We start from the raw sequence: 12,975 nt of genomic DNA, 5'->3' as shown, positions 1-12,975 counted from the left end.
GTTTCTTTGAGTTGATGAAAGGGTTCTGTTGCTTTTTCTTTAAAAGTCTTTGTTTCTGGCATTACTTCAGGGTCGCTTTAATCTTCAGAAAAGTTGTCGAAGTTGATGAAGAAGCCAGATGCAGTTCTGTCGATTGTTGGAATTGTTTTTCCCATTTGGCTTACATTAGCACATTCTGATGCCACATCATTGTAGACTGGTGTTTCATGACGAACCGTTTCAATCTGTGTTTCAAGAGGCACAAGTTCCATGGCATTTCTGCATAGTCCTTTTTTATTCACTGCAGGTTTATCAAATCTGATTAGTCTTTCAGTTTGAACCTCTTGGATACTTGCAAATTTGGGTATTCTGTTACTTCTTGGGAGTCCACTGGGCCTGCTATTGATTATTGGGATGGTGCAGTGAGCTAATTTTTAAATATTTTTGTCCACCCTAAGCGTGGAAGGGTATTCTCAGATGTGAGACCCTTGCTCATTGCACCATCAGGATTCAAGCAAACCGGGCCGAAGACGGCTGTAATGCCAGAAACCGGTCCCCGGGAGCTTGTTTCCTTCCCAGTGTAAGAATTGGCTTTTGTAGTTTGGTTTGCCCTGTTCCCATCATGCACTGGGACAGGAACAGACTAATTTGCATACAGCCAGGTTCTGAAACTGGGATGGTGCAGTGAGCTAAAAAACGGTGTTGGATCTAGCCCTGATCTCTTGACTGGGTGAGAGCTTTCTGCTTAATTCAGAGACTCTGTCCCTCACCACCCCTTGTTGTAAATGCTATTGATTATAGGCCACATGATTGTGGTTTTACCAGGTCGATTGATACAACTCTGTTCTTCTTTTTACCAGCAAGGGGCGGTAGTACTACTGATCTTGTTCCGATGATCGCTAAGATAGGTACTGCTTTTCTATAAGAAGGCCCAAATTCCTTCTTCACCGCTATTTTCTCTCTGACCTGATCCCCAATCTTTGGAAACCAGACAGGTCTTGATGGGACAGGTGGTGTGTCTTCAGTGGTGATTGGTTGTTGTTTTAACTTTATGTTGCTCAGGGCTTTTCTTGTTTCATTTAAGTCCTGTAAAACAGCCAAATGATCTTTGATGTCAAAGTCTTTATTCTTATCTTCAACCACTGAAGCAAGACTATCTAAGTCCTGAACATGCATTCTAGTTCCAAACAATAGTTCGTACGGGCTGAAACCTTTTAGAGAATTTCTTGCAAGTTGTTGAGACTACGTTGGACACTTATTAAATGTTTGACCCACCCACCACCCGAACCTAATACCTTTGCCGTTATGGATTGCTTTATGTCTCGGTTTTTTCTTTCCACTACGCTATTTCCCTCAGGATGAAATGGACAAGAGAATCGCAATCCAATGCCCATGCTGGTCAAGGCCTCCTTATAAGCTCGAAATCTAAAAGCAGGACCCTGGTCAGAATGAAGCATGGCAATTGCGTATGTGCAGATAAAGACTCGCAAATCTTTTATAACAGTTCTGGCATCAGCCGAGCGCTGGGGCCACATCCATATGAATCTCGTACAGGAATCCACTGCAACCATGATATATTTATAGTTGCCATCCCTTTGTAGGGGACCACAGTGGTCCAGGTAAACACATGCTAATGGTTTATCTGAGATGAGAAGGGATGTCTGCGCTGGTCGTTTCACTGTTGATACTTTCATTTTATGGCATATTTCGCATTCTAGTACATATTTCTTAGTTTGTAATTTCATGCGAGGCCACCAATATCTCTGTTTTAATAATGATATTGTTGCAAAAACGCCAGCGTGTGCAGAAGCAAGCCCTTTGTGTGCCGCTGTAATTAGTCCTAACCTGTGTTCCATGTTTGGAATTACTCTATCCCCCACTCCAGGGATTCGAGCAAAAGATACATTATTCATATCGGTTAAATATGAGTACTTTTCTGGAAAGCCTTTTGGGAGTGTTTTTCTATCATTTTTTACTGACGCACTGACAGCTTGTAGTGTATCGCTGTCTATTTTTGTTTTTGACCAGGTGATAGCAGTGGAGAAGTGTGGCTCACTGGTTAGAGGAGGCAGACCTGGAAGCAGAGGTCAGCCCGGGACCAGGGTTCAATTCCCAGCTCGGCGGGGTCTTGAGTCCTAAAAAATGTCCATGGACTTGACAATTCTCGCTCCGGTGCCTACTCGATTCACGGGTTCAGACTCTGTGACTCTGGGCAATAGCTTGCTCAATCTCCACAACGGCCCCTCGCGGCGGGATGCCTGGCTTTCACCTTGCGGATACCCTGCCGGGGTTATCTCTCAGGGGAATACCAGGACGGGTTACCTAAGCAAGCGCTTAGAGACCGGTTGGTGATTTGCACTATATAAATACATGTACATTTACATTTACGGAAGCCGTTTGCACAGCTGCCTTCGCGGCTTCATCAGCCAATGAATTCCCTGCAACGTGAACGCCATCACGTTGATGACTCAGAGTGTGTATCACGTGAGTCTTTTGTAGTTCCTTCTGTAAAAGAACTACTGGTTCCCAAAGCATTTTATGCTTGATTGTGCCACCTTTTGCATCTTTGAACCCGTTTTCAACCCAATTCTGCAAGTAATATTAATATCAATCGCACACTATAAGTGTGGGGAATTCGCAATCGGTATTTTCAAGCGCCATCTTAAATGTTAGTAGTTCAGCTCGCTGAGCTGTACAGTCTCCTAGAGATTGCGTCTTAGTGACCAGTGGTCTAAATTTTCCTTTGTGCCAACGACCTTTAACAATCACGCACGCAGCACTGTAAGCTTGTTTACCCCCAACTGCGGGTTGTGCCGATCCGTCTGTATATATGATACTTCCGTATTGTTCTAGAGGCAGGATTTCAATTGGCAGAGGACATTCATATTCATATTGTAAAAATTCCTGTGTCTTTAGGTTAGGATCAAATTCATACACTACATCTGTTGCAGCAAGAGAATTAACCCATTGGATCCATCTTGGATGCAGAGCTTTAGCATTTGGAATGCTCGCTTTAGTTACTGCTTCTAAAGCAGGTATAGGTGTAACGATTATTATTCATTTACCTTGTGCTAGGGCCCTTTTTTTTGCTACGGCAGTCTGAACCGCAGTTAGATTTTTTTCTGTTGAACTGAATTTTATTTCAGCTTTTGTGTACAAATGTGATTTGTAAGCTATTGGTACCGTTTCTCCCTCATTAGAGGTCAGGTACGTGAATCTGCATCTTTCTGGGATGACTCGGATTACAAGGTTGCGTGTATTGTCACGTGTTTCTAATTTTGTTTTTGCTAACATGTCCGTTTGCAGTGATCTCAAAATTTGTGTGTGTTTTTGAGTCCTGTTGATTGGTTTAAAATCAGGTTTGATTAATTCCCAGAGAGGTTTAATCCTCTCTGCGTAGTTTAGAATGTAAGTTCTTCCGAAATTCAGGAAACCTAAAATTGATTGTAAGTTCTTCAGCGTCTTCGGTGCTTGGAGTACAGCGCACTTCTCTAAGAAGTTGTCCGCTAGGCTTTTTCCTTCACTTTATAATTCGTATCCTAAGAATAAGACTGTTAGATGGGCAATTCTTGACTTTTTAAAGTTGAATTTGTAACCCTCTGCTGCGTACCCAAGTATTATGGTGTTCACTCTTTTCAAGTGAGTATCCAAGTCGTCGTCTGTGATATAGATGTCATCGACATAAGATAATGCCTCATCATCATATATTTGTAGTAACTCCGTTACTCTTGCTGAGAATAGTCCTGGGCTGTTCTTGAATCCCTGTGGGAGCCTACAGAAATTTTTCTGTGACCCCATTATTGAGAAAGCGGTCAAGTACCTGCTTTCTGGTGCAATATTTTGGCAAAAGAACACATTAGATATGTTTAATGTCGTTTTGTATTTTTTGCAAACTATGTTATTCATTAGTGCCGCACAGGACACAAAGGAAACAAAGGATTGTTCATTAGAGAGGTGCATGTTTCAATTACCCCTTGGTATTCAAGTTGATCTAAAATCTCCCTGACCTGTTTTTTAGCTTCTTGCTTAATTGGGTACTGCCTTTGTGCAGTTGGTTGACTTTTTAACTGGATTTTGTGAGGAGGAGAGTCCTCATCCCATCCTACATGATTCTTATATAATGCCGGTGCCTGGGCTACTGCCTATTTCCTTGCATATATATATTTAGTGAGAATTGGAATGTGATTTGAGAAGGCAGGCATAATCATTTCTTCGCCATGAGGGCACTCCCTGACAAACTCTGGGGGCCAATCTTTCTCGGCTAGCAGGATGTCATAGCCTATTGAGAGGTTAACCCAAAATAGACTCCTTATTTTTCTAGTCTTATCTCCCTCTATACGCAGTGTTATTTCGTCTATCTTATGAGGTTCGCTAACTCTGGTGTCTGCAGTTACTACCTGAATGTATTCATTCGTGTCCACTGTCTCCAGATGACTCATCAGGATCTTGCGAGCTATGCTGATTTCTGCTGCACTGTCTAGCATTGTCTGTGCCCACTCTCCGTTTTTCAGCTGTGTCCTCAGTATTCTCGGCATGTTCGATTACTCTAATACTGGCTACCTTCTTCCTTGGGAATTGTAATTTTTTACTTTGAGCAGGTTCCTTGTCTTTGGACTTGGTGTGCTCTTCCCTTGGATCTGACCGTCCTCTTCTTTCCGATTTCTGCGAAAAAGATCAAGAGGGACGTGTATCAATACTTTGATATCTATCAGGCTTTTTCAAGTTATCCCTTTTTCTAAGGTTATATCTTTTCTCAGAGTGCTCCCTCTGGGGAGACTGGTGTTCTCGAGTCGGAGTTCTTTCCCTCCGTCGAGGAGACCTTCCTCTGGACTGGTAAACTATTTCTTTGGGAGTGGATTGTTTATTTCCATCCCAGCTCTTTTTAGGAGTGTTTAGGTTTTTTTTAATCAATAATTTTTCAGGATTTTCGAGTAGTTGGGGTTTTACTGGTTTCCCACCCAAACTATCTCTACCTAATTCTTCATAGCATTTTTCTATAATTCTGGCAAGCTCAATTGGTTGATCTGTTATATCTGTTTCTTTCAATTTCTGGCGGATCGCCACAGATGCTGCTTCTCCTTTTATGTTGGCTAGTAATATAGCCGAGACATGCATGAAGTCTTTCAGTAATTTCATACCAAGAGTTAAAGCAGGTTCTGGACCGTATTCATTCTGAATTTGTTTTAGCACATCTTGTATTACTGCCATGGACGGAACACCATGTGTTTTTGTGTAAATGGAAGCAAAGACTGTACCCCAAGTGTCACAGTCCTCCACATGTAGTGCGACCCCCATTGGAAGGCAGATAGTCAGAATTCTGTGTTTCTCAATAGGGGTAGTATTCAGGAATACTGCCTCTATTTGAGTAATTTTCTGTGCTAACCAGAACGGAATTTGTTCCCGTTTTGCAGGAGTTTTTCCAAGACATGATTGTATGTTTTGTGGTGTAATTTTATTTGTGTTCCCCTGATGAGGGGTCAGCTGTGGAACATTAACAACTGTTTGGACTGTTGCAGTCCGCATTACATATTGGACTAACTGTCTATGTATTTTAATCAGTAGTTTTAGCTGTGCTAAAAGTTCTTCCCTTGACATTTTTTCAATGTCAGGATGTGGTGTGTAGCTGGCTAGAACCGGCCACGTTGCTCCTGGTCTACCTAGTGGACCAAGCCTGGTGATTTGATCATTATGTTTTAGGGCGCCTTTAAACCAGAGCAGGTGCTCTTGGTATTTTAATGGGATTTCAATCTCCTCGAAAGAAGCGTACTCTTCCGGTGGTTCCTCTATTTTGTAATAGTGGAACTCGTGTTTTGTAGCGTTTGCCGCTGGAAAGTTTATCCAAGAATAGAATACCTCTGTCTGCCGATATTCGTGTGCCTCTATCACGAAAATTACTGTACCACCTCGTGATGTCAGTCCGTTTTCTATAAGTTTTAAAGTTATAGATTTTCTTATGTTTGCTGGGATGATAATCGCACCCGGTTCATTAATCCCTGTAACATCGGGACCCTGTTCATTCGCGTCTACTGCGACTTCATTGGTTCCGTTGTTATTGCCATTTTCTGACATTGTATTAATGAAGGTTTGCAGAGCAGGTTTCCAAGGAAACAAAGATTAGGTGCACAATATTTTGGAACACTGTATCCTTCAACGTTGACTAAACCAGAAACTTTACATAGGAATCCCTTCCTACTAAGTTCCGGCGGATTTTAACCTTTCACCCACTCCAGACGTCTATTGGAGTATTTAAGGATGAAAAGGGTCTGTGTGAAAAAGCATGACTGAGTTACTCTAACGTCTTGCGTTAGTTTTATCGCCTTACCAAACGTTGGGCGCCATGTAGTGTAGTTCCTATTTTCCCTATTGGCCCTGCGCATTGGAATAACATAAACAGCAGTGTAGACATAGGACTGCGGTCTTCTAGGTCTCTGCTGACTATGTTAGACTTAATTTAGGTATGCGCCAGCTAGCTCAGAGGTCACTGGAAACTTTCTTGACTGAATAGGAAGTGATCAGCTTCCCTGGCTCAGACAAGAAGGGATTCAGCTTCCGACAACCGCATAAACATGACTCCTCTTTAGGACCCGATATCCCAGTCACCCGCAAGGGTAGGCTGGAAACGCCGGAGCTGGATTTTCTCGGCAGGAGAAAAGACAGCGTCTTTCTCAGCGGGTCAAGGAGGAGGGGCAGCGTCCGTGGGCTTCTTGCATCTGCTGGACTCTGCAAGGGGACAGCAGTTCGTCTCCAGTATTCACCACCACCGTGTGTTTGCTTAAGGCAACATTGGTATATTTATACCTGAAAGGTGCCGAGTTTGACGTAAGTTTTTGGACATAAGACGTCAATAAAGATGTCACTAAGAGCTGGTCGTTCTTACAGTGCTCGCAGGAGTTCTATTACTAATCAAAATTAAGCAAGCAGGGCTTTCCCAGGTTGCTGGGGGTTTGGTATGTCGAAAGAACTTGGTGTGCTATCTAGGAATCTAAGGAAGTGGCTTCTGCTGTGTCATGGACTGTCATGAACTGAATTATGGCTCTAATCGCTATGCCATTATAAGGATATGTATTGATTATAGCCGTATAGGGGCATGAGGTCACAATATTGATCGGGGTCCTAGATAAAACACAACAAGCAAAATCCTGAAATTGGAACGCTTAGAAAAAAAGCTTATAAGAACTCGTCTACATGGCCACACATTAGCAAAATATCTAAGGGCCAACGTTATTCCAACTGGTCTACAGGTTCGAAATGAGCCAGCTATATTCCTAGGGAATCCAAAGTTTAAAGAAAAGTTTAGCTTTGTGTCAAACACCTGCTCAAGACATTGGATGGTCTTGGGCATTGAAACAGCTGTAGAGGAGGTAGAACGTTTAACTAGGGAAATAGCCGACCTGAGAAAAGAGATTATTGATGATAAAGCGTTGGTCAATGCAAAAGAGGCCAGGGAAAGATTAGAAAAAACTATTCGAGAGTTTGACGTTTATACTCAGGGGACCAAGCTCGATAAGGTTACTAGGGACATTCAAATATTTGATAAAAAGAACACCTATCCATATCTCCAAGAGGGATACTACATAAGAGACCAAAGAGGGGGCCTCTCTAGTAGAGGCAGAGGGGGCTATAAGAAATACAACAACTTCTCAGGCTCATCTTTTGGTAGTGGTTCGGATAGTGACTCAGAACGACCAAGCACCAGTACGGGTGGACCCTCCAATAACTTTGCCCAGAATTACTCTGAGCATCAACCTGTTTTAGGTCAGGACCAATGGTGGAGTCCTCGTGGAAGAGGTCGCCCTTGGGGCAGGCCCAGGGGAGGACGTGGTGTCACCTGGAATCAGGGAACAGGAGAGGATTTGAAGCAACCCCAGAACCAGCAGGAATACCACAGAGTAATTCGAACATGCCAGAAACATTACAGATGGTAGTTCATCACAAAGATAACCCTGTCATTAACTTGTCTGACCATGAGCTTACTCCGGTAGAACAGGACGTTTTATCCAAGGGTCTATCTTTTGTCCCTACATCAATACCTAACAACTTTAATTTGAAAATCGAGTTACACCAGTTCTTCAGAAAGGTGCGATTAAAACACTATTTTTTGAAGACTCCCTACAATCCTGTTTTCTCTGGAAGTGGCCTAAGACCACCTTCTAAATTTAACCCCCCGGTCCATCTTCTAGATCACAAAATAATTGTGTTTGAACAAATGGTTCTACGCGATATTGACAATGCACTTGCCAGCCGCCAATATGTTCCATACAACATGAGTAAGCAGGAAAAGGAAGCTCTATATGCCTTAAAGAACAATGACAGCATAGTTATAAAACCCGCGGACAAGGGTGGAGCGATAGTTGTCCAAAATATTGACAAATATAAAGATGAGATACTCTCGCAACTTGCGATAGAGGGTAACTACACTCTATTGAAAAAAGACCCCACAAGAGAAATCAGTCTACTCATTAATAACATCACAAAAACAGCTTTGGATAATGGTTTGATAAATAAGTCAGAGTATGAATTTCTAAACAATAAACACCCACAAATGCCCACTATATACACCCTTCCTAAGGTACATAAGCGGATGACTGATCCACCAGGTCGTCCAATTATTTCAGGGTGCGGTTCTTTGTTAGAGCCTCTGTGTAAATATATAGACGTTTTTCCAAAACCAATAGCCACGGCCACGTCTACATATTTAAGAGATACCACCCAAACAATACAACTGGTTGAGGGACGCGCTTATGATCATAATACCTCTCTGTTGGCTACTATGGACATCACAGCCCTTTATACTAACATCCCCTAACAGTCTGCCCTACTATGCATAGAAAGAATTCTCAACCGGAGACCAGCACCCCACAGAGTCTCTACGGAGTTCATCATCAATTTGCTTACTATAGCAATGACCAAAAACTTTTTTGTATTTCAAAACAAACACTACATCCAGACAAGGGGTGTGGCTATGGGGGCAAGTGTTACATTCTGTATAGTTTAGTTTAACGTGTTTTATCACCATGTATCTTTAAGTGCATGAGCCATGTTATGTTTCCTAAGATGTTCCATGTTCTTAACAGAGTTTTCCTCATGCAGCATTCTGCTGCTATTGTCAGTTGTAACCTGGACACCTCTGTGCCTAGACTTGATGCTGTGCTGTTTAATAAACCTACTTTGAAGATCAACTTTCCTTGGATTATTACAAAATTTGGCGACAAGGATAATCTACTCCAGCCATCTTCAGCACAGGAGCGGAGTTTGAACCCATTTTCTTCAATTTTTAAAATAGTGGTAACTATTTTCATTTTTTTTTTTACTTCAAAAAAGCTCTGAGTATTCTCCATTTCATTTACTGCTTTGGAATTATTTCTGCCCTAATTCCGCTTTTCTGGAAACTTTTTGAACTATTTTTCGTGTATTTGCATCATTTGCATCTTTTGATTCACTCTACCTTCGTTGATGTACTTGCTCGCGTTGGCACTGGCGTTCCCTAGCAACCACCTGTTGCTTATTCTCTCTCGCCTGTCATCGCTGTAACGAGTCATTCTGCACGTTGCTGCTGCTTCCGTCAGTGTTCTTCTTCTAATACGTCACTGACTCTGGTTCCCTGCTGGTGCGCTACGTGGACAGACACTGCTACGTGATCAAATACTTCTACGTGGACAGACACTGCTACGTTGACGCCCGAAACCTCAAAGGTAAACATCGCGGAAGCCATAGTACGTCACTACGCAACGTATTGCGTCATCGCGCAACTGTGGAAAACGTCATTGCGCAACTCACGCAACGTGACTCCATTTTGTTTGTTATTGTTGCTAGTTCCTTAGCAACCACCATACGGGAAAGCCGTATTTACTGTTCGTTTGGCAGAAAATTTCGAAGATCATTGCAGCGCTTGGGATTATTTAACAATTTTCAACGTTTTGAGGATTTATTCAACGTTTTGTCAACGGTTATCAACTCTTTTTCCCTGCTACTTCGGATGTACATTTTCATCTCGTTTTTCCTCTATTTCAAGTACTGTGTAATTTATTTCATTGTGATACTGCATTCATTTCATTATTATTTTCATTTATTAGCATCTCGTTTATTTTAACTCATTTATTTATTCATTTATTTTCATTGTGCATTTCTATATTTTCTTAACATGCAGTTTGATCCTCCAGCTAAATTTTTACAGGTCAAGGGTGACCCTCCTATTCCTTGGTCAAGGTGGAAGGAGGAATTTTTCAACTACATGCGTGCTATTGATGGAGAGTGTATGGGTGCTGAGAGAGAGAAGAGTATTTTATTACATTGTTTAGGATCTGAAGGACAAGAAATCTTTAGAACTTTACCTCATTTGCCTGTTGCTTCTGGTAGTGGTGATACTATGAATGTTTACACTGAAGCTCTTACTAGATTAGAAAAAAGGTTTAAACCTACGGCCAACATTGCTTTAAATCGTTTTAAATTCTATACTAGGGCACAAAAGCAAGAAGAATCATTTGATGATTTTCTCACTTCATTGAGAGCATTAAGCATTCATTGTAATTTTGGAGCCATGTGTGACGAAATGATTCGTGACCAAATTATAGTACATGTTAAGAACAAAAAGGTACAGGACAAATTGTGGTGTATAGGTGATCCTAATTTAGAAGAAAACATTGCTATTGCCAAATCAACTGAAATGTCAGAGAAGTGGATGGATATAGTTGATAAACAAAGTTCTCATCCCAGTAAAAATAATACTGATGAAGAAGTGTGCATAGTTAAACCCAAGTTTGATACTAAGAATTCTTTATCTACTCAATTTAGAAATAAAAAATTTAGGAGAACAGATACCTTCAATCCTAATACCTCTCCTTCATGTTATAGATGTGGCAGCAAGTTACATATTGCATCTTTCCAAGGTTGCCCTGCTATAGGAAAAACTTGTAATATTTGTAATAAAGTAGGACATTTTAGTAATGTCTGTAGGGAAAGACGTTTTAATTCTCAGTCTCGTTCAGGGCAACAGATGTTTTCTAACAATAGTACTTCCACTAAAATTTCTGCACTTAATGTAGTTAATGAGAATAAGCAGGATTTAGATCGTGGGTATGTAGTTTCCATTCTTCAAACTGGTTTTATATTATTAACGTGCAAAAAATCCCCAAAATGTATATTTCAAGTCTTTACTACTGATATTGAGCTTATGGTAGACTCTGGGTCCCCATGGACTATTATTACCAAAGCATATTTCGATGAAAAACTACAATCAGTATGCGATATTGCTACTCTACAACCTTCAGATATTTTTGCGGAAGGTTTCAATGGGAATAAGATTGATATTGAGGGATTTTTGAAAGTTCCATTGAATTTTAGAGGAAGATCTGCTTTTATTAAGTTATATATTGCTGTTAAAGGAGTTAATGTGCTAGGTTGGCATGACCAATGGGAGCTTGGGATCACTTTAAATCCCAGAGCCAAAGATCCCATTTCTCTGTGCAGCGAACAGGATATGATTAACTCTGTTTGTTCCAATGATGGAAAGGAAGATATTGTTTCTTTTTGGAGCAATAAGTTTAGTAATGTCTTTTGTGAACGTTTAGGGAAATTAGAAGGTTTTTCACATAAGATCGTTTTAAAAGAGGGTGCTGTACCTGTTAAACAAAAGTTAAGAGGAGTTCCCCTAAATGTCAGAGAAGAATTAAAAGAAATGTTGAATGATTTACTGAAGGACAATATCATAGAACCCATTGAATCATCTGAATGGGTTTCGCCCATTGTTTTGGTGCGCAAACCTGACCAGAAATTGAGAGTTTGCATTGATTTAAGAGCACTCAATTCCAGTATTATCATTGAGTGCCATCCTTTACCTAATATCAATGAACTCGTGTCCCTCTTTGATGGTGCGCAGATTTTTTCCACTTTAGACCTGAAATCTGCGTACCATCAAATTGAACTTACTGAAGACTCTAAAAAGTACACAGCATTTATCACTCCCATGGGCCTTTTTCAATACAGAAGAATGCCTTTTGGCTTGGCATCGGCTGCTTCCGTTTTTCAACGTGTCATGTTTCAAATTTTCAGGGATCTTGATGTGTTCGTTAAGTGTTTTCAAGATGATATATTGATTTTTTCCAAAAATGAGGTTGAGCATTCTACACATTTGAATGAAGTGTGTTGCAGGTTAGAAAAATATGGTCTTACACTCAAAGCACACAAATTCAAACTTTTCAGAAAATCTGTAGAATACTTGGGACATACATTATCTGGGGAAGGTTTAATTCCAAAAAAGTAAAATGCTGAAGCCATTCTCAATGCCCCTGCCCCGAGCAATAATGAACAATTATTATCGTTCTCGGGCATGTGTGAGTACTACAGTAAGTTTGTAGTTAATTTTGCCACCAAAATGGAACCATTGAGGAGGTTATTGAGACAGAGTAATGAGTTTGTTTGGGAATCTGAACAAGAAAAAGCCTTTGCTGACATTAAGTGTGATATTGTTAATTCACCGACTTTAAAACCCTTTAGAATAGGTAAAAAATGCATCATCACCACTGATGCTAGTTTGTATGGTCTGGGTTGTGTATTATCTCAAACTGATGGTGCAATAGAATGGAATGTGGCTTTCTCATCCAGGACATTAAATGAGACAGAACGTAGATATGCAGTGATTGAACGGGAACTACTTTCCTGTGTGTGGGCAATTGAACACTACAGGATTTACATTTGGGGCAGTGAATTTGTCTTGAGAACCGACTACAAGCCGCTTGTACATATCTTATCGGTTGGTGGAGGTTGGAACTCTACCGCTAGGATTGCGCGTTTGGCATCCAAGTTACAAGAATATCACTTTACTGTGGAGTACATTCCGGGGGAAAAAAATGTCACTGCTGACTGTCTTTCACGCCTTCCTTGCAAAGATCAGGAAGACAAAGTTAATAATGTCAGTGAGGTTGATTTTGTTTTAAATTTGTCTGATGTTGTGACTTCCCAATATCAGGATATCACAGAACAGTTGTGGTTAAAATGTCA

The sequence above is a fragment of the Lissotriton vulgaris genome, chromosome 6, assembly GCF_964263255.1.
Source record: "Lissotriton vulgaris chromosome 6, aLisVul1.2, whole genome shotgun sequence".
NCBI classification, from domain to species: domain Eukaryota; kingdom Metazoa; phylum Chordata; class Amphibia; order Caudata; family Salamandridae; genus Lissotriton; species Lissotriton vulgaris.
The sequence above is the reverse complement of the archived record's forward strand: the minus strand, read 5'-3'. Positions refer to the sequence as shown.